This window comes from Coregonus lavaretus, assembly GCF_964263955.1.
Source record: "Coregonus lavaretus genome assembly, chromosome: 12".
Taxonomy (NCBI): domain Eukaryota; kingdom Metazoa; phylum Chordata; class Actinopteri; order Salmoniformes; family Salmonidae; genus Coregonus; species Coregonus lavaretus.
The window spans coordinates 11,984,167-12,008,874 of record NC_139999.1 but is presented as its reverse complement, the minus strand read 5'-3'; the positions used below and the strand labels follow the sequence as shown (position 1 = coordinate 12,008,874).

Sequence of the window (24,708 nt, the reverse complement as noted above, 5' to 3'; positions counted from 1 at the left end):
TGGGTGGGTAGCATCTAAAAACGGGATTTAATCGTTTCTTGTTCACTGCTCGGCAACACAAACAGCGATTCTTCAATCAGAACTGTCTACCGATTCTGGATGTAGCTGTGGACGTGGGACACATGCTGCTAGCAGGCACAGACTTTGACCCATGAGTTATCTCGAACGCAGTCGCTATGGAATGCCCTTAGACCTCATCTTATTAATTCATTAAATAATTAATCAGAGGTCTAATATTTGGCTACAGGACTTTATACTGTGTAGATTATAGACTAGAGATTACAGTACAGTACCTCACAGGATCAGTGGGCTCGCAGCAGGACAGGAAGCCTGAAACTGCGTCTGCTACCTCCCTGTCCGTGGTCACGTCCCACAGCCCATCTGTACCCATCACCAGCACGTCATCAGGGCCATGCTTGTACTCAGACATGTCGTACACTATCACCTGTAGGAGATAAGGGAGGGAAGGAGTGTATGCAGAGTATTAAACATGGCTATAATAATAGGATAAATCATCTAGCAATGAATTTGGATCAGATACCTTCGACAATATATACATTGATGAGCCAAAATAAAGTAAACGTATGTCATTAGATGTCGTCCAAGATTCGGAACACACTGGGATGCTTCTAGACAAGCCTTGATCTGGCAGATGGTGGGCGATACATGGTTCTAGACACAAACAGCATGACATCTCTCATTCACCTCTGGGCAGCAGGAGAGAAAGGGCTTGATGTAGATGTTGGAGTTCTACACCTTCAGGTCATGATCCCCTAAGCCACGTGTTACCCCAATGGTGGCCATGACACGGGTCTACACACACACACACACACACACACACACACACAAACACAAAATGTGGGTTAGTGCCTGTGGATATGCTTAGATTTGAGAGAAATGTGACTCAGGAGCATTTATCTTTAACCACACAGCTAAAGACTGGGAGAGTTCAGTAACAACCACACAGGTAAAGACTGGGAGAGTTCAGTAACAACCATGAAATCCTCCCACACATACAGTGGAATGAACAACTAAAAGTTATATCTTGCTATGTCTGTACTGCAGGTGAACTGTCCTGCAGCGTAAACAAGGCAACCCCCCTTGGGCCAAATGAGATATTGCGTGTGACTAACACATTTCTGTTCATTACTTTAGCTCCCGCCTTGGGGCCAATCAGTGTAATTTTGTAAATGCCAGATCTCTATGGCAAGAAGCCCAAGTTTAGTCAAAATCAGGCCAGTGCTGTCTGAGACATCGCGTGTGACTAAAGTACGAACGAACGGAGACAGATCCACAGTTCCCTCCCTGATTTCATAGTGGGGAACAACTAAGCTAAGCAGCTAAGCATTCTTCCTGTCAGGGAAACATGACGAGGGTGGGAGGATAACAGCAACTCTACATGTGGTTTGAAGACCCAGATATACTTTACTGTATAGCCAATCCAATGTCCCATGTCTTGGGCAGGGTTTTACCTGGTCAGGTGGTCAGGAAAAATGTGGTCCTACCCACGGTAGACCTTACAGCACCATACATCTACTGTGGACCTACCCATGGTAGACCTTACAGCACCATACATCTACTGTGCTGTTCTGTTATGATGTCCACCAGGACCCAACGTCCATAAACATGACGAAGTGTTTCACCTTTTTGCCCTCTCCATATATGAGTGGGAACTTGAGGTCGTCTTCTACGATGGTCTTGTAAGCCCTGCAAAAATACAATAGGATTACGGGTTAGGGATTACTGATTCTATTCTTTCAAGAAGTTCAGTGTACTTCCTGAATTGTCTGGAATTGAAATGGAATTTACCCCAACCCTGATAAACATATCGTCAAGTAAGTGTCATGGCAGTAAGAAAAGTGAGGGCGGAACATTATATAGCTGTGATGCACAATCAACAGTACTATTCATCCCTCTCCCTGGAGGTTCCACCACTCTCCAACACAGCCACCCACTCCAGCTTAACTTAGACCAAGCAGACAATTAATAAAGATGTAGTCTGAATCAGACATTAAATAACATCACCCTCCCTCTCCCCTGCACCTTCCTCGTGGCCAGGGCACCCTTGGAAAAGCAATTCATATCCCGTGGTGATGGGACTCACCTGGTTAAAGGGGCATTACACTTTAAAATCAAGATTTCTCAGATGTTTTCAAATCAAATCAAATCAAATCAAATTTTATTGGTCACATGCGCCGAATACAACAGGTGCAGACATTACAGTGAAATGCTTACTTACAGCCCTTAACCAACAGTGCATTTATTTTTAACAAAAAAAGTAAAAATAAAACAACAACAAAAAAAAGTGTTGAGAAAAAAAAGAGCAGAAGTAAAATAAAGTAACAGTAGGGAGGCTATATATACAGGGGGGTACCGTTGCAGAGTCAATGTGCGGGGGCACCGGCTAGTTGAGGTAGTTGAGGTAATATGTACATGTGGGTAGAGTTAAAGTGACTATGCATAAATAATTAACAGAGTAGCAGCAGCGTAAAAAGGATGGGGTGGGGGGGCAGTGCAAATAGTCCGGGTAGCCATGATTAGCTGTTCAGGAGTCTTATGGCTTGGGGGTAGAAGCTGTTGAGAAGTCTTTTGGACCTAGACTTGGCACTCCGGTACCGCTTGCCGTGCGGTAGCAGAGAGAACAGTCTATGACTAGGGTGGCTGGAGTCTTTGACAATTTTGAGGGCCTTCCTCTAAAGTCTGAAAACATCTGACAAACTTTAATTTATGAGTGAATCTCCCTTTTAAATAAGGAATACATAAATACATGAATTAACCCAGACCTCACCAGATACTGCAGGCACTGCCTCTCAGACTCTGGTGTGAACTCGTTAGACATGGCGATGACTTCACCGTTACGGATGATGATGGCTCTGTAGAGACAGAGGAAGAACCAAAGTAGAATGAGTAGTGATTCTATTTCAATGGGAGGGACAACGACATACTGTATGAAGACAAAGACAGACGCCATAATGTGACCCCATATTAGGAGGACACTCAGGACAGATAATGTGGTGTTAAGAGGGAAGACACAGCATGAAGTCCAGGGATGTTACAGGATGATTATTGCCCCTAGACGCTGATCTAAGGTAGGTCTAGACTAAGATTGACAAGCAGTATACTGATCCTAGATCTGTGCCTCTGGGCAAGTTCTACCAGGAGCTTACAGTTCATGAAGAATTATGTTGCAGTACAAAGAGTGGCCAACCGAGGTCAAAAGAACTGCTGTGTGACATTATTATTTGCATGACCAAATGAAACTTCTTGGAATCAATGGCTTTGGGCATCATGGTGTCACTTTAACCTCTGTTTCAGTCATTCAACTCTGCATTGAATGACTGAAATCAAATACATTTGAGTTGAATGTGTACAACAAGTAGGCCTGTAATACAACAGTCATTAGCCATTAGGCTAGGGCATTAATCAATCCTGCTGCTATCTGTTGGACCTGTTGACCTACCTACTGTCTCCTGCATTGGCAACGTAGAGCTTCCCCATCAAATGAATGGCAGCCAAGGCACAACAGCCACCAGAAATGGTATAGGACATCTTCTCTTTCTCTATCAGTTCATCCTGTAATCAACAGAACAGGAACCGAAAACAAAAGCAAAAGCTTATTCATTCATTCATTCATTGGGTTGCAGAATAAAGTCAGCAGCACTTATTGCATTAAAGAGGTTATACTTAACATGAAATATTAGAGTACATTGAGAGATAAAGACTGCCTAAAGAAAAATAATCATTGCATTTGATTCTGGGAAACCCATTTTGCTCAATAGCTACTGTATCCCCTCTCTCATCCTAAGGTGGTAAAAGCCTCAGATGCCGAGGCTTTGCTGAGAGGAGATTTGGAAGGATGGTCTCACGAGACTAGTAGAACGCTATTTCACAAAATAAGGTGATATGCTGTGAGCGTGACACCCATGATCAGACTCTCCAGACTGACAGCCTTCTCCAATGTGGAAGCAGGTAGAGGGATCAGTGATGGCGTCAGGGTCCTCTGGGTCCAGGGTGGAATTCTCCCCCTTCTTCAACGCAACCTGCTAGGGGCTGCCATTCTTGGCCAGGTAGATAGGGGGCGCCGCAGAGGGGTTCTCCAACAGGTGGGCAATGTCCCCCAGTCTGTCTCTGATGAGGCCATGGAGGAGTTTGGATGCCATGATGGCACACCTTGAGCCGGCGTGGCCGTCGAACATGCCCCAATACTGCAGAGGGATTCCTGTGCCATCCTGGAAAAGGTTTAAGTCACATCAAGATCATATCAAACATGCATTTAGATATATCAATACAATTAGGCTGACAGTAAGAAAGGAGATAAATAGCCTGAAATATAACACTGGCCACATGGGTCTCTCTAGCAGGTCTCTCGCAAGATTTTATCTCAATGAGAATTACAAGCTCAGTGAATGCCTAAAGGATTCCCAGCATGGACATTTCTGTCAGAGAATGGATGGGAATAATTCTAACTTTATGACATCATTGTAAATATGTGCTCAATGCCAGCAGTTACTGTGCCACAGAGAAACATCCTAAAGATGGATTAAGACAGTGAATATCCCACTTGATTTCATTCCCTTCCAAAGGATTTAATTATGCCGGTAAATCCCACTAACTAGATTTCCACCAAACCTTACTTCTCACCGTCTTCTTATGAAGTAATAATGTTTAGTATAGTGTAGTAGTGTATGGTCAGACGGTTAGGGCATATCTAAGAGCCCAATGCACAGAATGGACAGCAGTATGGGAACTCTGTTTACCTCTTACTGGACTAGAGTGGAGGAGGGGCACACGAAGCAAATATGTAATTAATTAACGGGAGGGACAGAGGGTGAACACAGAGAATAGAGGAGGGGATGGGGTTGGGAGGCCAGCAGAAGGACGGGAGGGATTGACCCGACATGACACAGACCCTTGAACAGCACTGTATCGACTGCTATAGACTCTGCTGTGTAAATACAGTTGAAGTCGGAAGTTTACATACACCTTAGCCAAATACATTTAAATTCAGTTTTTCACAATTCCTGACATTTAATCATAGTAAAAATGTCCTGTTTTAGGTCAGTTAGGATCACCACTTTATTTTAAGAATGTGAAATGTCAGAATAATAGTAGAGAGAATGATTTATTTCAGCTTTTATTTCTTTCATCACATTCCCAGTGGGTCAGAAGTTTACATACACTCAATTAGTATGTGGTAGCATTGCCTTTAAATTGTTTAACTTGGGTCAAACGTTTCGGGTAGCCTTCCATAAGCTTCCCAAAATAAGTTGGGTGAATTTTGGCCCATTCCTCCTGACAGAGCTGGTGTAACGGAGTCAGGTTTGTAGGCCTCCTTGCTCGCACATGCTTTTTCAGTTCTGCCCACAAATGTTTTATAGGATTGAGGTCAGGGCTTTGTGATGGCCACTCCAATACCTTGACTTTGTTGTCCTTAAGCCATTTTGCCACAACTTTGGAAGTATGCTTGGGGTCATTGTCCATTTGGAAGACCCATTTGCGACCAAGCTTTAACTTCCTGACTGATGTCTTGAGATGTTGCTTCAATATATCCACATAATTTTTCTTCCTCATGATGCCATCTATTTTGTGAAGTGCACCAGTCCCTCCTGCAGCAAAGCACCCCCACAGCATGATGCTGCCACCCCGTGCTTCACAGTTGGGATGGTGTTCTTCGGCTTGCAAGCATTCCCCTTTTTCCTCCAAACATAACGATGGTCATTATGGCCAAACAGTTATATTTTTGTTTCATCAGACCAGAGGACATTTCTCCAAAAAGTACGATCTTTGTCCACAGGTGCAGTTGCAAACCGTAGTCTGGCTTTTTTATGGCGGTTTTGGAGCAGTGGCTTCTTCCTTGCTGAGCGGCCTTTCAGGTTATGTCGATATAGGACTCGTTTTACTGTGGATATAGATACTTTTGTACCTGTTTCCTCCAGCATCTTCACAAGGTCCTTTGCTGTTGTTCTGGGATTGATTTGCACTTTTCGCACCAAAGTACGTTCATCTCTTGGAGACAGAACGCGTCTCCTTCCTGAGCGATATGACGGCTGCGTGGGCCCATGGTGTTTATACTTGCATACTATTGTTTGTACTTTCAGGCATTTGGAAATTGCTCCCAAGGATGAACCAAACTTGTGGAGGTCTACAAATTTTTTCTGAGGTCATAGCTGATTTATTTTGATTTTCCCATGATGTCAAGCAAAGAGGCACTGCGTTTGAAGGTAGGCCTTGAAATACATCCACAGGTACACCTCCAATTGACTCAAATGATGTCATTTAGCCTATCAGAAGCTTCTAAAGCTATGACATCCTTTTCTGGAATTTTCCAAGCTGTTTTAAAGGCACAGTCAACTTAGTGTATGTAAACTTCTGCCCCACTGGAATTGTGATACAGTGAATTCTAAGTAAAATAATCTGTCTGTAAACAATTGTTGGAAAAATTACTTGTGTCATGCACAAAGTAGATGTCCTAACCGACTTGCCAAAACTATAGTTTGTTAACAAGACATTTGTGGAGTGGTTGAAAAAATAGTTTTAATGACTCCAACCTAAGTGTATGTAAACTTCCAACTTCAACTGTACATTTGAGAGATTATGGAGCCATCTCTTAGTGAGTGGGTTTTTGACGTTATGTGCTAGCGGCGGTTAGCTGCTCTATGGACCCACACGAAGCTGTTTCTAAATACAGCAGCGTACAACGGTCAGTCTTAAGGAAATTGTCTGCTTTGTCAGGAAAAAAACAAATCCCCAGGCACCCAATGATGTCTGGTGCTTCGAAGTTTGGATTGGAGACATTTGAACAGACATGGTTTTATTAGAGAGAGACCTGGGTGAACCTTGCTGTAATGTAATGTGTCACCAAGGGTCCAACCTTCACTATAGAGGCAGTAGTACATAGAATACAAACATTGGACCAGGATGTGCGTATGCTTTGCCCTTTCTCGTATTGTAGTGCTGTAGGCCTAGTCTATGGGCCGTTTACTAATATAACTATAATTACTAGAACTAATGCTCAACATTCTATGATTCCAGTAGTCTCACCCCATTGTCGTCCAGCAGTGTGGAGTTGCGCTGTTTTTTTGTCGCTCAGCTTCTTCACGTAGAGCAGTTCACAGGACGCTTGGTCCTCATTCAGCATGCTCTTCCCAGCATTGATGGTCCTGAGGAGGGTGGGATGGTGGTAGAGAAGGCATCTCCTTGGACAGACAAAACACCCAACCAAGGTGCGTCTCAGATAAATCCCTGAAGAGAGCATATCAGCATGGCAGTTGTTTCATTTTGTCATGGTGAGATAGTAATGTTATGATCTATGTAAAAACATAAAAGTGGAACAGATCGTGCCGAAGGAAGCTGCAGGACTGGGATGAAGTGTTTTCATTACTGGCCTACGCTGATTAACGACAATGGCTTTGTGCAGCATGACATCTCAGTGGAATGGGGCTCAGTGGGCATGTGGCTGTGCTTGCAGTATGTAGGAGTAGACACTGCAGTAGTCTGAGGAGACGTGTAAGATGTGTAGTGCTTTTTTTCTCATACTTGTATAATATTACCTTAGTTAATATCATACCATCCATTCACATGTATTAGATATAGCCCCTTTAAGATTACTTTGCCACAGAGGACGGTTTCCAGCTCTATCCCTTCACCTCAGATCACTGCAATGTTTACTCTTTTGAGGACACTGAAATGGAATGAAGTCATGCATTGCATTACAAAGCCATTATCCTTAGGGCTTTGTGATTCGGAAGAGGGGCTGCCAAAAGGTTTCACCCCTGTTGTACCGTTAAAGCGGAGAAACGATGACTCTCTGCCACTTCGGTACGAGGATCGAACAGAGTCAAGCCACTTTGTTTTTATAGCCTATTCAGATTCATTTAGCGGTATCTAGAGCAATGGGTATTAGCCGTATAGCCTATTCAGATTCATTTAGCGGTATCTAGAGCAATGGGTATTAGCCGTATAGCCTATTCAGATTCATTTAGCGGTATCTAGAACAATGGTTATTAGCCGTATAGCCTATTCAGATTCATTTAGCGGTATCTAGAACAATGGGTATAAGCCATATAGCCTATTCAGATTCATTTAGCGGTATCTAGAGCAATGGGTATTAGCCGTATAGCCTATTCAGATTCATTTAGCGGTATCTAGAACAATGGGTATTAGCCATATAGCCTATTCAGATTCATTTAACGGTATCTAGAGCAATGGGTATTAGCCGTATAGTCTATTTGTCACAAGCCGGGCTAGAACTCCGGTCTCAGATGTGTAGAGCTGGGGGTACTACCCCTTAGCCACAGAGGAGATGTTGTAGGACCCAAATGAAACACCCAAGGCAATACTCCAGGCAAGTAGATTTAATGTTCCAAAACAGGAGGCAAAACAAAACAACTCCACGAGGGGAGAAAAACAAACTAAAGATAACTTCGAACAACTTACTAGGACTGACACGGTGGGACAAAGCAGGAGACACATAGTCAGGACGCAATAACCAAGTGAGAAACAAGGGGAAAACACACAGCTAAAATACTAAAGGGAAAACAAGGCACAGGTGACCTGGATCAAACTAATGAGGACACATGAGGAAGAACAAAGGCAGAGGGGAACACAGCTGACCTCTAGAGGCCAGGAGACAAACAGGAGAAGCAGGAAGCTGACAGGACCCCCTCCTCTAGGAACGACTCCTGACGTTCCTTCCAGAACACCCTGGCCTCAGGGTGCGAAAATCTCGGACCAACCCTGGATCCAGGATGTCCCTGGCTGGAACCCAGGAGCGCTCCTCTGGCCCGTAGCCCTCCCAGTCCACCAGATACTGCAGAGAGTTCTGGACCCTCCGGGAGTCCAGTATCCGGCGGACTGTGTAGGCTGGCTGGCCGTCAATAATCCTGGGAGGTGGCGGGGGTCTGCGTGGGGGGGCAAAGGGAGAAGACAAGACAGGTTTAATAAGTGAAACATGGAAAGTGGGGTTAATACGAAGGGAGCGAGGGAGAACCAAACGATAAGACACAGGGTTAACCTTTCTAGCAATGCGGAAAGGGCCGATGTATCTCTGGGAAAGCTTCTTGGATTCGACCCGGAGGGGCAGGTTCTTAGTGGCCAACCAAACTCTCTGACCAGCTCGGAAACTAGGGGCCGTCCGGCGGTGGCGATTAGCCTGACTTTGGTATCTCTGGGAGGTCCGAAGGAGGGCACGCCTGGCCTTCTTCCAGGTCCGCCTACAGCGTTGGACAAAGCGCTGGGCCGAGGGAACACCAACCTGCGCCTCCTCCTCTGGAAATAATGGAGGGTTGTAACCGAACTGGCATTCGAATGGGGACAATCCGGTGGCTGAGGACTGGAGGGTGTTGTGGGCATATTCAGCCCAAATGATATAGGTGGCCCAAGACGTGGGATTACTGGCCGCCATACACCGCAGGGTGGTCTCCAGATCCTGATTAATCCGTTCTGTTTGGCCATTAGACTCTGGATGGAACCCCGACGATAGGCTGGCTGTGGCCCCAACAAGCCTGCAGAAGGCCCCCCAAAACCGGGACGAGAATTGGGGACCTCGGTCAGAGACCACGTCCAGGGGAATACCAAATATCCGGAAGACATGGTTCATGAGGAGCTCAGCAGTCTCCTTATCCGAGGGCAGCTTGGGCAGGGGGATAAACCGGGCAGCCTTAGAGAACCGGTCTACCACCACTAGGATGACGGTGTTGCCCTGGGATAGAGGAAGTCCCGTAACAAAGTCCAGAGAAAGGTGTGACCATGGCCTTCGAGGAACAGGTAAGGGATGGAGCAGTCCCTGGGGTCGCTGGCGTGTCGACTTTCCCTGGTTGCACACAGGGCAGGCCTCAACATAGACCTGCACGTCCTTCTTGATGGACGGCCACCAAAACCGCCGTCGGAGGAACTCCAGTGTGCGAGCACTGCCTGGATGGCATGTCAAGGGCGACTCATGACCCCACTGCAAGACGCGGGCCCGAACAGAGAGAGGAACGTACAGGCGACCGGCAGGACCACCGCCTGGATCGGGCTCCTGGACAAGAGCTTCTCGTACCCCTCTTTCTAGTTCCCACTGAAGAGGTGCGACGATCCTAGACCTCGGAATAATCGATGCCAAGGGCTTCTCTTGTACCTCGGGAGAGTAGACTCGAGACAGAGCATCCGGCTTGACGTTCTTGGTGCCAGGTCGGTAAGTCAGGAGGAACTGGAATCGATTGAAGAAAAGAGACCATCGTGCTTGCCGAGGGTTCATCCGCTTAGCCTGTTGGAGATATTCCAGGTTCTTGTGGTCTGTGAGAACCTGGAAAGGGTGCTGAGCCCCCTCAAGCCAATGGCGCCACTCCTCCAAGGCCAGTTTTACCGCAAGCAACTCTAGATCCCCCACGTGGTAGTTGCGCTCGGCCTCAGACAGGCGGCGAGACATGAAGGCACAAGGGTGTAATCTCCCATCCGCACCCCTCTGTGACAGGACGGCTCCTACCCCCACTTCTGAGGCGTCCACCTCCACCACGAAAGGTCTTTCTGGGTCAGGGGTCACCAGAATCGGAGCAGAAGTGAAGCGGCGCTTGAGATCCTCGAAGGCCCCTGCTGCTTCCGGACCCCAGTGAATCTTGGTCCCTCCTCCCTTGGTAAGCGTCGTCAAGGGGGCTACCACCGAGCTGAAATTCTTGATGAACTTCCGATAGAAGTTAGAAAAGCCAATGAACCGTTGAACCTCCTTGACCGTGGCAGGTGTGGGCCAATCGTGGACCGCCTTGACCTTCTTGGGATCCATCTCTAGGTGCCCGGGAGTGACAATAAACCCGAGAAACTGAGTCTGAGAAACATGAAATTCACACTTCTCAGGCTTAACGTAGAGGTGATTGTCAAGGAGCCTCTGGAGAACCCGGCTAACATGCCCCTCATGCTCCTTCAGTGACCTCGAGAAGATGAGGATATTGTCCAGGTACACGAAGACGAACAGATTAAGCATATCCCGGAGAACATCATTAATCAGGGCTTGGAATACTGCGGGGGCATTGGTGAGCCCGAACGGCATCACCCGATATTCATAGTGCCCCGTGGGCGTGTTGAACGCCGTCTTCCATTCGTCTCCTGGCCGGATCCGCACGAGATGGTAAGCATTGCGGAGATCCAGCTTAGTAAAAATGGAAGCCCCTTGAAGCAGCTCAAAAGCAGTGGCCATGAGAGGAAGGGGGTATCGATTCCGAACCGTGATCTTGTTGAGTCCCCGGTAATCAATACAAGGCCTAAGACCCCCGTCTTTCTTTTCAACAAAAAAGAAGCCCGCCCCAGCCGGGGAAGTAGAGGCATAGATGAGGCCGGCTGCCAAGGACTCCTTAATGTAGGTGTCCATAGCTGCGTGCTCGGGGGAGGACAAGGAAAAGATCCGACCTCTAGGAGGGCAGCACCCAGGGAGTAGATCAATGGCACAGTCATACGTGCGATGAGGCGGTAAGGCAGTAGCCCGGGCCTTGCTGAACACTGCCTTGAACCGATGGTAAACACTGGGGACTCGGGAGACGTCAACAGACTCTTGAAACTGGGTACTAGGGGCTGAGGGACTCTGAAGCATGCAGGTGAGTTGGCAAGTGGGACCCCAGCTTAGAATAGTGCCAGTAGGCCAGTCGATCTGGGGATTATGTCTGCATAGCCAAGGGTGACCCAGGATAATAGGATACTCGGGAGAGTCAATGAGATAGAAGGTCTCCTCCTGCTGGTGTTGAGAGATGGTAAGTCGCAGGGACTGAGTCGCCTCAGTAACCTTTCCTGGTTCCAGAGGTCTGCCATCTAAGGCTGTAACTGCCTGGGGTTGAGGAAGTAGTTGGGTAGGGATCTTAAGTTCCTTCGCCAAGGTTACATCCATAAAATCACCTGCGGCACCGGAATCGATCATAGCCTGGACCCGATGCTGGTGGCCCTCCCAGGACAGAGTGGCTGGAATAGCTAGGACCGCGTTAGTAGGAGGAGCTCTAATTTTCCCCATCACAACCCTCCTGTAGCTGGGCGGGGACAGGCGTTTCCCGAAAGCTCGGGGCAAGTGGAGCGGAAGTGGCCGGCAACCCCGCAGTAGAGGCACCGACGCTCCCTCATGCGACGTTCCCTTTCGTTGGGAGAAAGCCTGGAACGGCCTAACTGCATGCTCTCCGGGGAATCCTGGGGCAGTTCAGGAGCCGGGGCAGCTCTGAATGACGGAGTCCAAACAGGAGAAACAGAGCTGCTCAGAGGAACTTGGGACTGAGACACCTGACGGCGAGCCGTTCTCCGCTCTCTTAGACGATTGTCCAGGCGGATGGCCAAGGCTATGAGGGACTCGAGATCTCCAGCTGGTTCTCGGGTGGCTAACTCATCTTGAAGGGGCTCAGATAACCCTCCCTGAAAGCAGACCCTCAGCGCTTCATCATTCCATCCGCTCCTTGCTGCTATGGTCCGGAAATCAATGGCAAAATCTGCCGTGCTTCGGGAGCCCTGACGGAGAGACAGTAGGCGCTTGGAAGCCTCCCGCCCACTGACAGGATGATCGAACACCCGCTTGAACTCTTCTACAAATGCAGCGTGGGAGTCACAACAGGCCTCCTGGGACTGCCACACCGCAGAAGCCCAGGCGAGCGCCTTTTCTGAAAGAAGGGTAATGATGTAGGCAATCTTGGAACGGTCTGTGGGAAAACTTGAGGGTTGGAGCTCGAAGGTGAGGGAGCATTGGGTGAGGAAACCCTGGCAAGAGCTTGGATCCCCAGAAAAGGGCTTGGGAGGTGGTAGTCGGGGCTCCGCCAACCGAGAAGGCCTGTCGTCACTGGGGGGTGACCTGGGGGAAGGGAGAGGACCAGGGAGGCGTTCAAAGAGCTGGCGAAGGGCACTCATCATTTCGGCCAAGAGTTGAGAATGACTAGCCATCAGCTCCTCTTGTCGGCTGAGAACGGCTTCATGGCGCTGGAAAGAAGCCTCATGTCGAGTGATCACCGCCAACAGGTCCTGGGAACTGAGTGTTTCTGGGTCCATGAGTGACTTGGTTATTCTGTCACAAGCCGGGCTAGAACTCCGGTCTCAGATGTGTAGAGCTGGGGGTACTACCCCTTAGCCACAGAGGAGATGTTGTAGGACCCAAATGAAACACCCAAGGCAATACTCCAGGCAAGTAGATTTAATGTTCCAAAACAGGAGGCAAAACAAAACAACTCCACGAGGGGAGAAAAACAAACTAAAGATAACTTCGAACAACTTACTAGGACTGACACGGTGGGACAAAGCAGGAGACACATAGTCAGGACGCAATAACCAAGTGAGAAACAAGGGGAAAACACACAGCTAAAATACTAAAGGGAAAACAAGGCACAGGTGACCTGGATCAAACTAATGAGGACACATGAGGAAGAACAAAGGCAGAGGGGAACACAGCTGACCTCTAGAGGCCAGGAGACAAACAGGAGAAGCAGGAAGCTGACACTATTCAGATTCATTTAGCGGTATCTAGAACAATGGGTATTAGCCGTATAGCCTATTCAGATTCATTTAGCGGTATCTAGAGCAATGGGTATTAGCCGTATAGCCTATTCAGATTCATTTAGCGGTATCTAGAACAATGGGTATTAGCCGTATAGCCTATTCAGATTCATTTAGCGGTATCTAGAGCAATGGGTATTAGCCGTATAGCCTATTCAGATTCATTTAACGGTATCTAGAACAATGGGTATTAGCCGTATAGCCTATTCAGATTCATTTAGCGGTATCTAGAACAATGGGTATTAGCCGTATCGTATAGTAAAACTGTATTGCACAAATTGGAGCGTAATCCTTAAAGTATCCCTAATTATTACAGAGGTGGCCTAGCGGTTTGAGCGTTGGGCCAGTAACCGAAAGGTCACTAGTTCAAATCCCCGAGCCGACAAGGTGAAAACTCTGTTGATGGTCGCCGTTGATAATGGCAGATCCTGGCCAAGACCCCACTCTCCGAGGGTGTCTCAGGGAGAGTTAGGTTAAGCAAAAAACACATTTCCAATTCACACGTGGATATAAGCACTACCAAATTATTATTATTAATGATGTACTAGGAGTAGTGTGGAGAAGGAGAGAGTGAGTGAGTGAGCGAGAGAGGCTGTTTTATACAGCTGTGCCCTTACCCCAGTCATATAAAGGAGATATACTTTATCACCTGAGAGGATGGGTGATATGAAACCAACATTTTTACAAGCTGGTCCATCATGTACATTAGCCACCTGTCTAGGATCATTAGGATTAGTGTATTTGAGAGGGCAGAGTCAAGATACTGACTTTCACAATGGTCTTGCACTAAACAAATTATTACTTTAAAGCCTTAGTTAAGCCTATACATATCCTTCAGAAATCATTCTTAAAGCTGCAATATGTAACTTTTTGGGCGACCTGACCAAATTCACATAGAAATGTGTGTTATATCTCTGCCATTCTAATTGAAAGCAAGTTTAAGAAGTGGTAAATCTGTTCTATGTGAGCTATTTCTATGCTTCCCATTCTTAAGTTTAGCTTTTACATTCGGTTTTGTACACCAGCTTCCAACAGCTGAAAATACTATATTTTAGGTTATGGAAAATATATTTCACAGTGGTTTAGATGGTACAATGATTCTCTACACTACACTTGCTTGTTTTGTCACATAAACTGAAATTAAGCAAACAATTAGAATTTTAGCAATCAGGAAATTGTTATTTCTGCATAGTGCATCTTTAAGCAAATGTCTTGCTATATAAAGGTGGCAAAATGGGCAAAATGTCAAGTTTGGCAAAATAAATGCTATTTCAACGGGTAGAATTATTGCTGAGGGAAATGATCCCTATTTGGTTTGATGTTCTGATATCAGTGTGTTCTAATATGAGGCAGAAACAGTAATGGCTACCCAAATCGGGATTATAAAAAGCCATCCAGTTTGTAATCAGTTAAAAGCAGTAAACTGGCACCATAGAGTAGTGCATTAGTCCTGATGACACGGACATGAATTACAAGTCATGGTGGACATGTAAACTTTGAGGCCAGGTCAGTGTCATGTTGTTCCATGTTTTACAACCAATGATGTATATAAACCCTGGATTGCTTATTCTATGTAATGGCCATTAAGAGGCTTTGAAGCCACCGGTCGGCCATATTGGCACTCCCCAGTAGCAGCAGTCCTCCACAGCAATGAATGAAATTCTACAGTATTTCAATTAAATGTTTCAAATGTTTAAGTATTTTTGTTGTTGTAGTGGGGACAGTATCATTAGTAACCTTAAAGGTTTACTAATACTTACTTGTTTTTATATATATATTTTTTATGTTTAGCTAACATAATATAAAGTATGCATTAACGTATCTGTAATAGAGTAAATGTGGCAAAAACGAATGTAGACAATAAATGCATTTCTGAAGCTTCCAACATATTTTTTACAACGGTAGTGCCAAGATGGATTCATGGTGGCTTCAAAACAGTGCATTCGTAAAGTATTCAGACCCCTTCACTTTTTCCACATTTTGTTACGTTACAGCCTTATTCTAAAATGGATTAAATCAATGTTTCCCCTCACCAATCTACTTACAATACCCCATAATGACAAAGTGAAAACAGGTTTACATTTTTGGGGGGAAATTTATAAAAAAAATAAAAACAGAAATACATTATTATTCAGACCCTTTGCAATGAGACTCGAAATTGAGCTCAGGTGCATCCTGTTTCCATTGATCATCCTTGAGGTGTTTCTACAACTTGATTGGAGTCCACCTGTGGTAAATTCAATTGATTGGACATGATTTGGAAAGGCACACACCTGTCTATATAAGGTCCCACAGTTGACAGTGCATGTCAGAGCAAAAACCAAGCCATGAGGTCGAGGGAAACAGGATCCGAGACAGGATTGTGTTGAGGCACAGATCTGGGGAAGGGTACCAAAAAAATTCTGCAGCATTGAAGGTCCCCAAGAACACAGCGGCCTCCATCATTCTTATATGGAAGAAGTTTGGAACCACCAAGACTCTTCCTAGAGCTGACCGCCCGGCCAAACTGAGCAATCACGGGATAAGGGCCTTGGTCAGGGAGGTGACCAAAACCCGATGGTCACTCTGACAGAGTACCTCTGTGGAGATGGGAGAACCTTCCAGAAGGACAACCATCTCTGCAGCACTCCACCAATCAGGCCTTTATGGTAGAGTGGCCAGACAGAAGCCACTCCTCAGTAAAAGGCACATGACAGCCCGCTTGGAGTTTGCCAAAAGGCACCTAAAGGACTCTCAGACCATGAGAAACAAGATTCTCTGGTCTGATGAAACCAAGATTGAACTCTTTAGCCTGAAGTGTCACGTCTGGAGGAAACCTGGCACCATCCTTACGGTGAAGCATGGTGGTGGCAGCATCATGTTGTGGGGATGTTTTTCAGCGGCAGGGACTGGAGACTAGTCAGGATCGAGGGAAAGATGAACGGAGCAAAGATCCTTGATGAAAATCTGCTCCAGAGCGCTCAGGACCTCAGACTGGGGCGAAGGTTCACCTTCCAACAGGACAACGACCCTAAGCACACAGCCAAGATAACACAGGAGTGGCTTCGGGACAAGTCTCAGAATGTCCTTGAGTGGCCCAGCTAGAGCCCGGACTTGAACCCGATCGAACATATCTGGAGAGACCTGAAAATAGCTGTGCAGCAAAACGCTACCCATCCAACCTGTCAGAGCTTGAGAATGGGAGAAACTCCCCAAATACAGGTGTGCCAAGCTTATAGCATCATTCCCAAGAAGACTCAAGGCTGTAATCGTTGCCAAAGGTGCTTCAACAAAGTACTGAGTAAAGGGTATGAATAGTTAAGTAAATGTTTTTTATTTGTAACAAAAAAAAAAAAAAAAAAAAAACGGTTTTTGCTTTGTCATTATGGGGTATTGTGTGTAGATTGATGAGGGGAAAAAATTATTTGATCAATTTTAGAATAAGGCTGTAACGTAACAAAATGTGGAAAAAGTCAAGGGGTCTGAATACTTTCCGAATGCACTGTAAATCATTGTTTACAACACATCTGCAACCGGTTTGTCAATATCATACATTTGGGTTAGAGAGGCCTGTTTCTTTTAGCCTGCTGGATGCGTATTCTGTTCTGCCAAAGCCAAGTCCTTTGTCCGAGTTGGAACTAAGGCTGCGTTCCTTAGAACCTTGCAGCTTTTTCTGCTTTTTCAAAATGTTCACTAAAATGTAACATCTCACAATTCAGGGGATTTATTTTGTATAAGTCACATAAGCTAAATCTATTTTACAATTTAATTATAACTTATTTGGCAACCAAGGAATGTACTGTATGCCTATGAGTAAATAGACATCCGTTTTAGTGAGTCCATTAAAGTGCAAGCCAGTCATTCCCTGGCCTTAATCATGTAAGAAAACAAAACAATGAAGATCTACTCAATTTGTGCCATATTTTCTCTTAAGGGGACAGTTTCAGTCATTGTAAAGATGTGACTGAAATACCTTGTCTGCGTTAAACAGAAGAACATCTGTGATTAAATCTCGCTAACTCATGTAGGGGACTTTCAAAAGAGGAAGCCTCCAGTTCCACTGAGTTCCTCATCAGTTGCTGATGAAAATCGTTCATTCCTTTTTTCTAAGTAATGATGACGTTTGCTGTACAGTACCATCTACATTTTGTATTCTATTTGTTATATAATTCATTCTCACAAGATAATTTAGCATACATCACAAACCAGAGTGATGATTACAATTAACTGAACCAAATCAAATCAAATGTTATTAGTTGCGTACACATATTTGCAGATATTATCGCAGGTGCAGCGAAATGCTTATGTTTCTAGCTCCAAAAGGGCAGTAATACCTAACAATAAAAAACAATACACACAAATCCAAAAACTAGAAATTAAGAAATATCAGAACGAGCAACGTTAGAGTCCGGAATATAAATATATATGTATATGATGGTGTGTTTAGACAGTATGGACAGTATATGAATAGAAAAGGTGTGTATAGTAGTTATATAGGATGGGCCTTGACTAGAATACAGTATATACACATGAGGTGGGTAAAACAGTATGTCAAAATTCTTAAAGTGACCCGTGTTCAATGATTATGTACATAGGGCAACAGTCTCTAAGGTGCAGCAGGGTTGAGTACGGGTGGTAGCCAGCTAGTAACAGTGACTGAAGTTAAGGGCAGGGTACTGGGCGGAGGCCGGCTAGTGGTGAATATATAACAGTCTGATGGCCTGGAGTTAGAAACTGTTTTTCAGTCTTATCTTAGGAACATGTGATAGTTGATCTGATATCAAATTTGGAGGTGGACAACTGTTCGCTCTATTACATTGAGATTGAGACAAGGAGGGTGGTAAAAAAGATTTTGAGTGCAAATATGCTAATAGTATAGTCGAAACCTTGTAAGTACAAGGTTATACAATTATATACTGAACAAAAATATAAACGCAACATGCAACAATTTCAAAGATTTTACTGAGTTACAGTTCATATAAGGAAATCAGTCAATTTAAATGAATAAATTAGGCCCTAATCTATGGATTTTACCTGACTGGGCAGGGGTGCAGCCAAGGGCATAGGGCCACCCACTTGGCAGTCAGGCCCACCCACTGGGGAGCCAGGCCCAGCCAATTAGAATGAGTTTTCCCCACAAAGGGGCTTTATTACAGACAGAAATACTCCTCAGCATGCCAACTGCACACTCCCTCAAAACGTAAGACATCTGTGGCATTGTGTTGTGTGACAAAACTGCACATTTTAAAGTGGCCTTTTATTGTCCCCAGCACAAGGTCAACCTGTGTAATGATCATGATGTTTAATCAGCTTCTTGATATGCCACACCTGTCAGGTGGATGGATTATATTGGCAAAGGAGAAATGCTCACTAACAGGGATGTAAAGAAATTTGTGCACAACATTTGAGAGAAATAAGCTTTTTGTGCGTATGGAACATTTCTGGGATTTCTTATTTCAGCTCATGAAACATGGGACCAACACTTTACATGTTGTGTTTATAACAATTGAACTTTCAAAAGTAGTTCACAGGTAGAAACAACTGAAAAGTAAACACACAAACATTTAGACTCTAAAGTCTTGATAATGCAGTGTTCACAGCCTTTTTGGTTTAGGCAGTGTTCACAGCCTTTTTGGTTTAGGCAGTGTTCACAGCCTTTTTGGTTTAGGCAGTGTTCACAGCCTTTTTGGGTGATCTGTAAATTGTGCTTCTATTTTAATTTGACTGAAGGCTTTTAAAGTGAAATGTAATGGAAGGTAGTGCCAGGTTACAGATAATTGATGCCAGGCTCACTGAAATGGATCGCTACTGTAAGATTAATTCAAAAGGCTTCTGAGCTCCAGCATGCCAACTTTGAAAAAGGTTACAGAGTCGTCCTTTGAATTCCTGTACAGTAAGCCTTATTGTGACTCTCTGTTCCCACCTAAAAGCTTTCACAGCATATGACATGACAGCTCTGTTGTTTGCTAATAGTTTGTGTGTGAATGCACTCTGCGTATGCACCCAATGTGAAAATATTGACACAGTACGCAGTATAATGGCTCCAAACAGTTCCAAGGCTGGAAAAGCATTGGTAGCTGTCTGGTTTGCCATAGGTGTCATAATTGAACAACATAATCAACTGTATTGCAATGATGAACATCAGCACACTGGCCACAGTCATGCTGCTTAACATTTATCTCAGCCTCACTCAGTGAATCAGTGAAGGATCTGTCAATTGATGCCACGAGGAGATTACATTGACATTACACTCACTCATTTAGCAAACGCTCTTATCCAGAGCAACTTACAATAAGTGCATTCAAATGAGGGGGCATGAACAATTGCATAACATGCGTCAAATCCAAAGCCAAACACCACAGTAGTGTGTGAGTCATGGTTAAGTGCCGCTCCATAAGTGATCTAGGTAAGACAAAGATATAGTAAAGGAGATGGGAGGCGAGGGACTCTCTGGAGTCTAAAATTGCTGGAGGCCAGAGTGCTTTCAGTCTGAAGAGATGGTTCTATTAAGTCTGCTGTCCTGGCCGTAGTGAAGACGAGGTCATTCATGTAGCGGCCAGAACAGAAAGGAGTTGTGACTGCTGGCTGCCGATTCTGCTATCAAAATGGCCACATCTGAACTTACATAGTTAAGTTTGACCAGCTGACCCTCTCCAACTGGAAAGTCCAGAGTCCATCTTCACTGTGTGCTCATTGTTTCCACCCTGTCCTGACTAAAGTGATTTGGACTGCACTTTAAAAACCAGCATGGAGGATATCAATGGTCTTAGTAATGATCATCCGTACAGAGGGAGCAGCTAAATTCTTCTCCATTATAAAATGGCTGTGCAATACTGAATGTACACTTTTAATGTCACTCATTTAGCTGTTGCAGTTTGATGAAATAATACATCCAATCTTTGTATGAGGCCATTTCATATTTGTGGGAAACCTTTTCATTCATTCTCCTCTACTCTTTGCTGCTGCTTGGGAGTGAGAATCCCTGCCTGCAATTGTGTAAAATCCCTGCGTCTTCTTCACTTCACTGCAAAGTTTCAACTATGGCAGGGGTTCTCAAATGTGGAGGTACTGCATGGGGTATGTGGCCAGATCATAAAATACAGTATATGTAAATGTATTTCATTTTTCTTTGACATTTACATTTTTTTAATGAATATTACTAACAGATTAGGGCTGGGTGGTAAATCGTATTTTACTATATATCAGTATTGAGGCAAGGACCATTTTTGGTTTTTACTTTACCTTTTATAATGGTATTTCAATGTTGAGTTTGTTAAATATGATACGCCACTCTGACGCATGTAATGTCCATTTTTATAGTTTACTCCGTTTGTATAAAACAATCATAATGGCTAAAAAAAACCCGGTGGTCATGAACTACTCCTAAAGAATATTTAGAACTTTTATTATTCAAAAACATAAAACACCGTCAAATACCATCATATTGTGATATGATATTTTGCCCATATCGCCCTACAACAGATTAAACACATTTTGGCCAAGGGATCCGTGGATAAATAACATTTAGAGGGTGTAATACAATACAATACAATGCAACATTAATCTACAATTTATGTTCTTAACCCTGGGCAACATGGGCCTGGGAGGTTTAAACGGATATTGGTATCCACATACATTTTTTTACTCCCTACTTCTTGTACTCTTGTAATGTGTAGAATTGCAGGAAGTTACTTTGAAAAGAGCAACATTTTCTCTCTGATGCCAAGGGCCTTTAAAATGTTCCTTCCCAGGGCCCAAGACTTGGTTTGTCTGGCCATGTACTAACAAAGTCATAGCAAAGCAAAAACCTACAAAACGGTACAAAAAAAACCCTGAACTATGGGACTTATTGAATCTTTATAAAAAAGACCAAACGTATTTCGACACATTCAAGTAGTATAGTAGTATCCATAAGATACACATTTCCAGCAATAGCTTTAAGTCACATGATTTATATTATTTGATGTCCAGTTAACAAAGAAAAGGCTTATAATAGATCATTAGTGAGGTGGACAAATTATCATAGCCTACTACTGGAGACATCACACTGTAAGTCTGTAGCGTTTCAATGTTTTTGTTTGTCCTACATTTTGTGAGATCCTATTAAATACAAGATCCAATAAACTATTGAACTGCAACATCTGTAGCAGTTCATTGTTTGTTACACTGTTTCATAGTAACCAGACAAGTGGCTGCTACAGCATCAGTTACAGCAGCAGCAGAAGGCTGTGTGCTATTTGGTGAATTTGCAATATCAACACCGTGTCCATATTCGCCACACACCGCTTATCAATGACCTGTCGAGAAACCACTCACTCTGCGTATCCCGTCCGCCAGGGAAGCCTGCTGTCCCTCTTCAATGTCAGCACAGGTCGAGATGCATGTTCTGTCGAGTATTGAAGAAGCTCCGGTGTAAGGTCCAGAAACTCGGGTGGGCCGTAGAGGAACCGTGGAGGCAGACCGTCCTGGATCCGTGGTGCTGGTGATGACCGTGGGGTATCATTCCTCCCACCAGCGTGGACATCGCATTTTTTACTTTGCTTATCATTGCGGTAGAAATAATAACCTACCCCGACACAGAAATGAATTACTAACCCAATACTACTGTAGCGAAGAACAAAATAATCCAATGACAATAAACAACATTTCAGGAAGCGATCGTTTCCGGCCTCATGTGACAGACACTGTTTTCCTCATTGAAAATATAGCCTACCCCTTCCCCACTCAGTGCATATAATAACCAAGGAGTCACTCAGAGGGCAGGGGTTTAGTGAACGCTGCTGTCTGTGGGGGGCCACACTGCAAATTGCGCGCTAGTCTGGACTGGACACAAAATAACCATTCCCTGTCACAATGAAGATAATGCACACTCTTGAGCAGTGCAGTGGTCCATTTATCAAAACAAATTGATAGGCTCTATCAGGGATCGGCAACTTTGATGGGGTTGGGGGCCACAAAAAAATCAGAACTCATCATGGGGGGCCGCAGTGGCTCATGGGTCTGCATACCCACATCCAGTCAGAGCCGGCCCTAGCCTTTTGGGGGCCCTAAGCGAAATTTGAAGTTTTAGAGTTAATTTCCTGCAATTCTACACATTTTGCCATAGGGCATAGAGTAAATGTTGCAGTTTTAAAGCAAGTTTGGTGCAAGTCTACATATTTTGCCATGGGGCGTAGAGAAGATTTAGCAATTGTATAACTAATTTCATGCAATTTGACTCATTTTGCCATGGGGCGTAGAGAAAAATGTGCAATTTTACAGCTAATTTCCTGCAATTCTACACATTTTGCAATACAGAGGAGAAAATTTTTGCAGTTTTTAATATGATATCTGACTGAGAGTGACTAACAAAATCAATGCCCCCCCCCCCCCCCGTTGGTAATTCGACCATGATTACAAGTTTAGATAGCTGGCTGTGAGACTAATTTACAATCTAAAAAAATGTAGCTGACATGGGCTAATTGGGTGACTGTCAGTAGCTAGGTTTCTACCCAACTGGCGACAGACTTTCATGCGAATATTCTAAAATCTGCATAAATAAAATATGATCATTTTCCCACCAGAGACGTGTTTCCATCAAATTAACTTGTCGTGGATAAAGTCTGCGTGTGATGACGTAGTGAACATAAAAATAACTTTTGCGGTTAAATTCCCATGTACCGAATTAAATGGGTTTCCCTCGCATTTCCAACTCTACTGATGCATAAACATACTGTATATAGCGAATGTGCCCACTCTGGTATTGGCACGTGCGCTCTAGCCAACAGCTGGCAGATACAGTGTGGGTATAGGCTACATGATGATATTATTATGGACAAAAGAGAGAGATTATTTTAATTTGTCAAACGGCAGCCAAGCATCGATCATCGTGTCACCAGAATAAGACCCTTGATATTTATTGGAAAGGAGCATCAAGCTCATCACCTTACACTTTCCCCACCCTGTGAAGTTCATATAATAAACTGCATGCTTTCCAGAGTTGAAAATAGATCTGTGGGCCTACAAAATCCCTGGCCTATATCACAAGGACAAATTCACATTCACTTGCATTATTTTTGTGATGATACATTTCAGTCTGATTTAGATTTGAAAGCCTGAGGGGTCTGGACCTTTATGACACTCCCTGTTCCCCTACAACGCTACACTGGTGGCAGTGGTGGGACAATCCCTCAGTGTTTGTTCCCATTGGGGCACCACTACACATGAGAGGGGTTATAGTGTTGCCATCCTTGTATCGAAGCATAGGCCTACTACTGTCTCTGTAAAGAGGTCTGGACCTGGCACAGGACAGGTTGTTCAAGTTCCAGAGCTGATGGAGCTGTTCCCCTTCAATTGCTACACTACTACAATGACTTTAAGGGACTACCAATTCCACACACAGTTTTGTTTTTCCAGGTCTAGGATGATGCATATATTTTAAGGTCTTTGACAGAAGAACATCATTCAAAAACGTGTGTTGTGTTCAGTTAAAAGATCAAGTCACCTTTTCTCTAAAATGACGACTGTTGTGGATGGAGCCCTTCTACCGTACATGTGTAGTTACACTGCAATTACTCCAGGGCCATGTAGTGTAAATATTTCCCCAATAGAGGGAGCCAGAGTATAGGAGATGAGAAGCAGTTTGGCTCATCAGCTGATAAACAGATGGAAATGTAATGTATTAATGGTTATTTAGAAGACACTTGTAAACAAAGTGACTTGTAGTTACCATTTATTTAAATTAAGTATATATGGCCCATGCAAGAATCAAATCCACAAATATGTTGTAGCAAACATCATCAATAACCCAAGCCCAGCTCAGTTAATCCCTACCAATGTGACGCTGAGATGTCATGATGCTTCAGCAAATGTACATTATACCAGGGGCGTTGGTAGATACAGTGTAAGTAACCTAATTTATGTCCCTCTAACTGCCCTGAATGCCTCTGCTGATCCTACAGCTATTGTATGCAGTAATCATGTGCCTATGAACCAGAGTTATACTGTTAGCGCTGAGGCGGTGTGCCCTAGTAGGAAGTCCACTGTATGCAGCTCACCCTGCACTAACATAAATAACATGAACATATCTACTTCTGCTAAGCTTCCCAGTAAAGCAATGAAAACAAGTAAGCATCCCAGAAGAAAAGTGCTCAAAATAGCCCACATTAACATACAGTGGGGAAAAAAAGTATTTAGTCAGCCACCAATTGTGCAAGTTCTCCCACTTAAAAAGATGAGAGAGGCCTGTAATTTTCATCATAGGTA

General features: G+C 44.3%; 1 pseudogene across 1 annotated transcript in view; it reads right to left on the bottom strand.

The window, feature by feature from the left end:
• Positions 1 to 22,012, bottom strand: part of LOC311138328 (protein phosphatase 1H-like) — a 33,288-nt pseudogene extending 11,276 nt beyond the window's left edge. Inside the window, exons 1-8 of the transcript in view lie at positions 21,781 to 22,012; positions 7,042 to 7,160; positions 3,891 to 4,229; positions 3,461 to 3,573; positions 2,784 to 2,873; positions 1,644 to 1,707; positions 706 to 813; positions 294 to 445 (exon numbers count right to left, since the gene is read on the bottom strand). The product of the transcript in view is annotated as a protein phosphatase 1H-like (transcript). The remainder of the gene's footprint in view (positions 1 to 293; positions 446 to 705; positions 814 to 1,643; positions 1,708 to 2,783; positions 2,874 to 3,460; positions 3,574 to 3,890; positions 4,230 to 7,041; positions 7,161 to 21,780) is intronic.
• Positions 22,013 to 24,708: the final 2,696 nt, after the last annotated feature.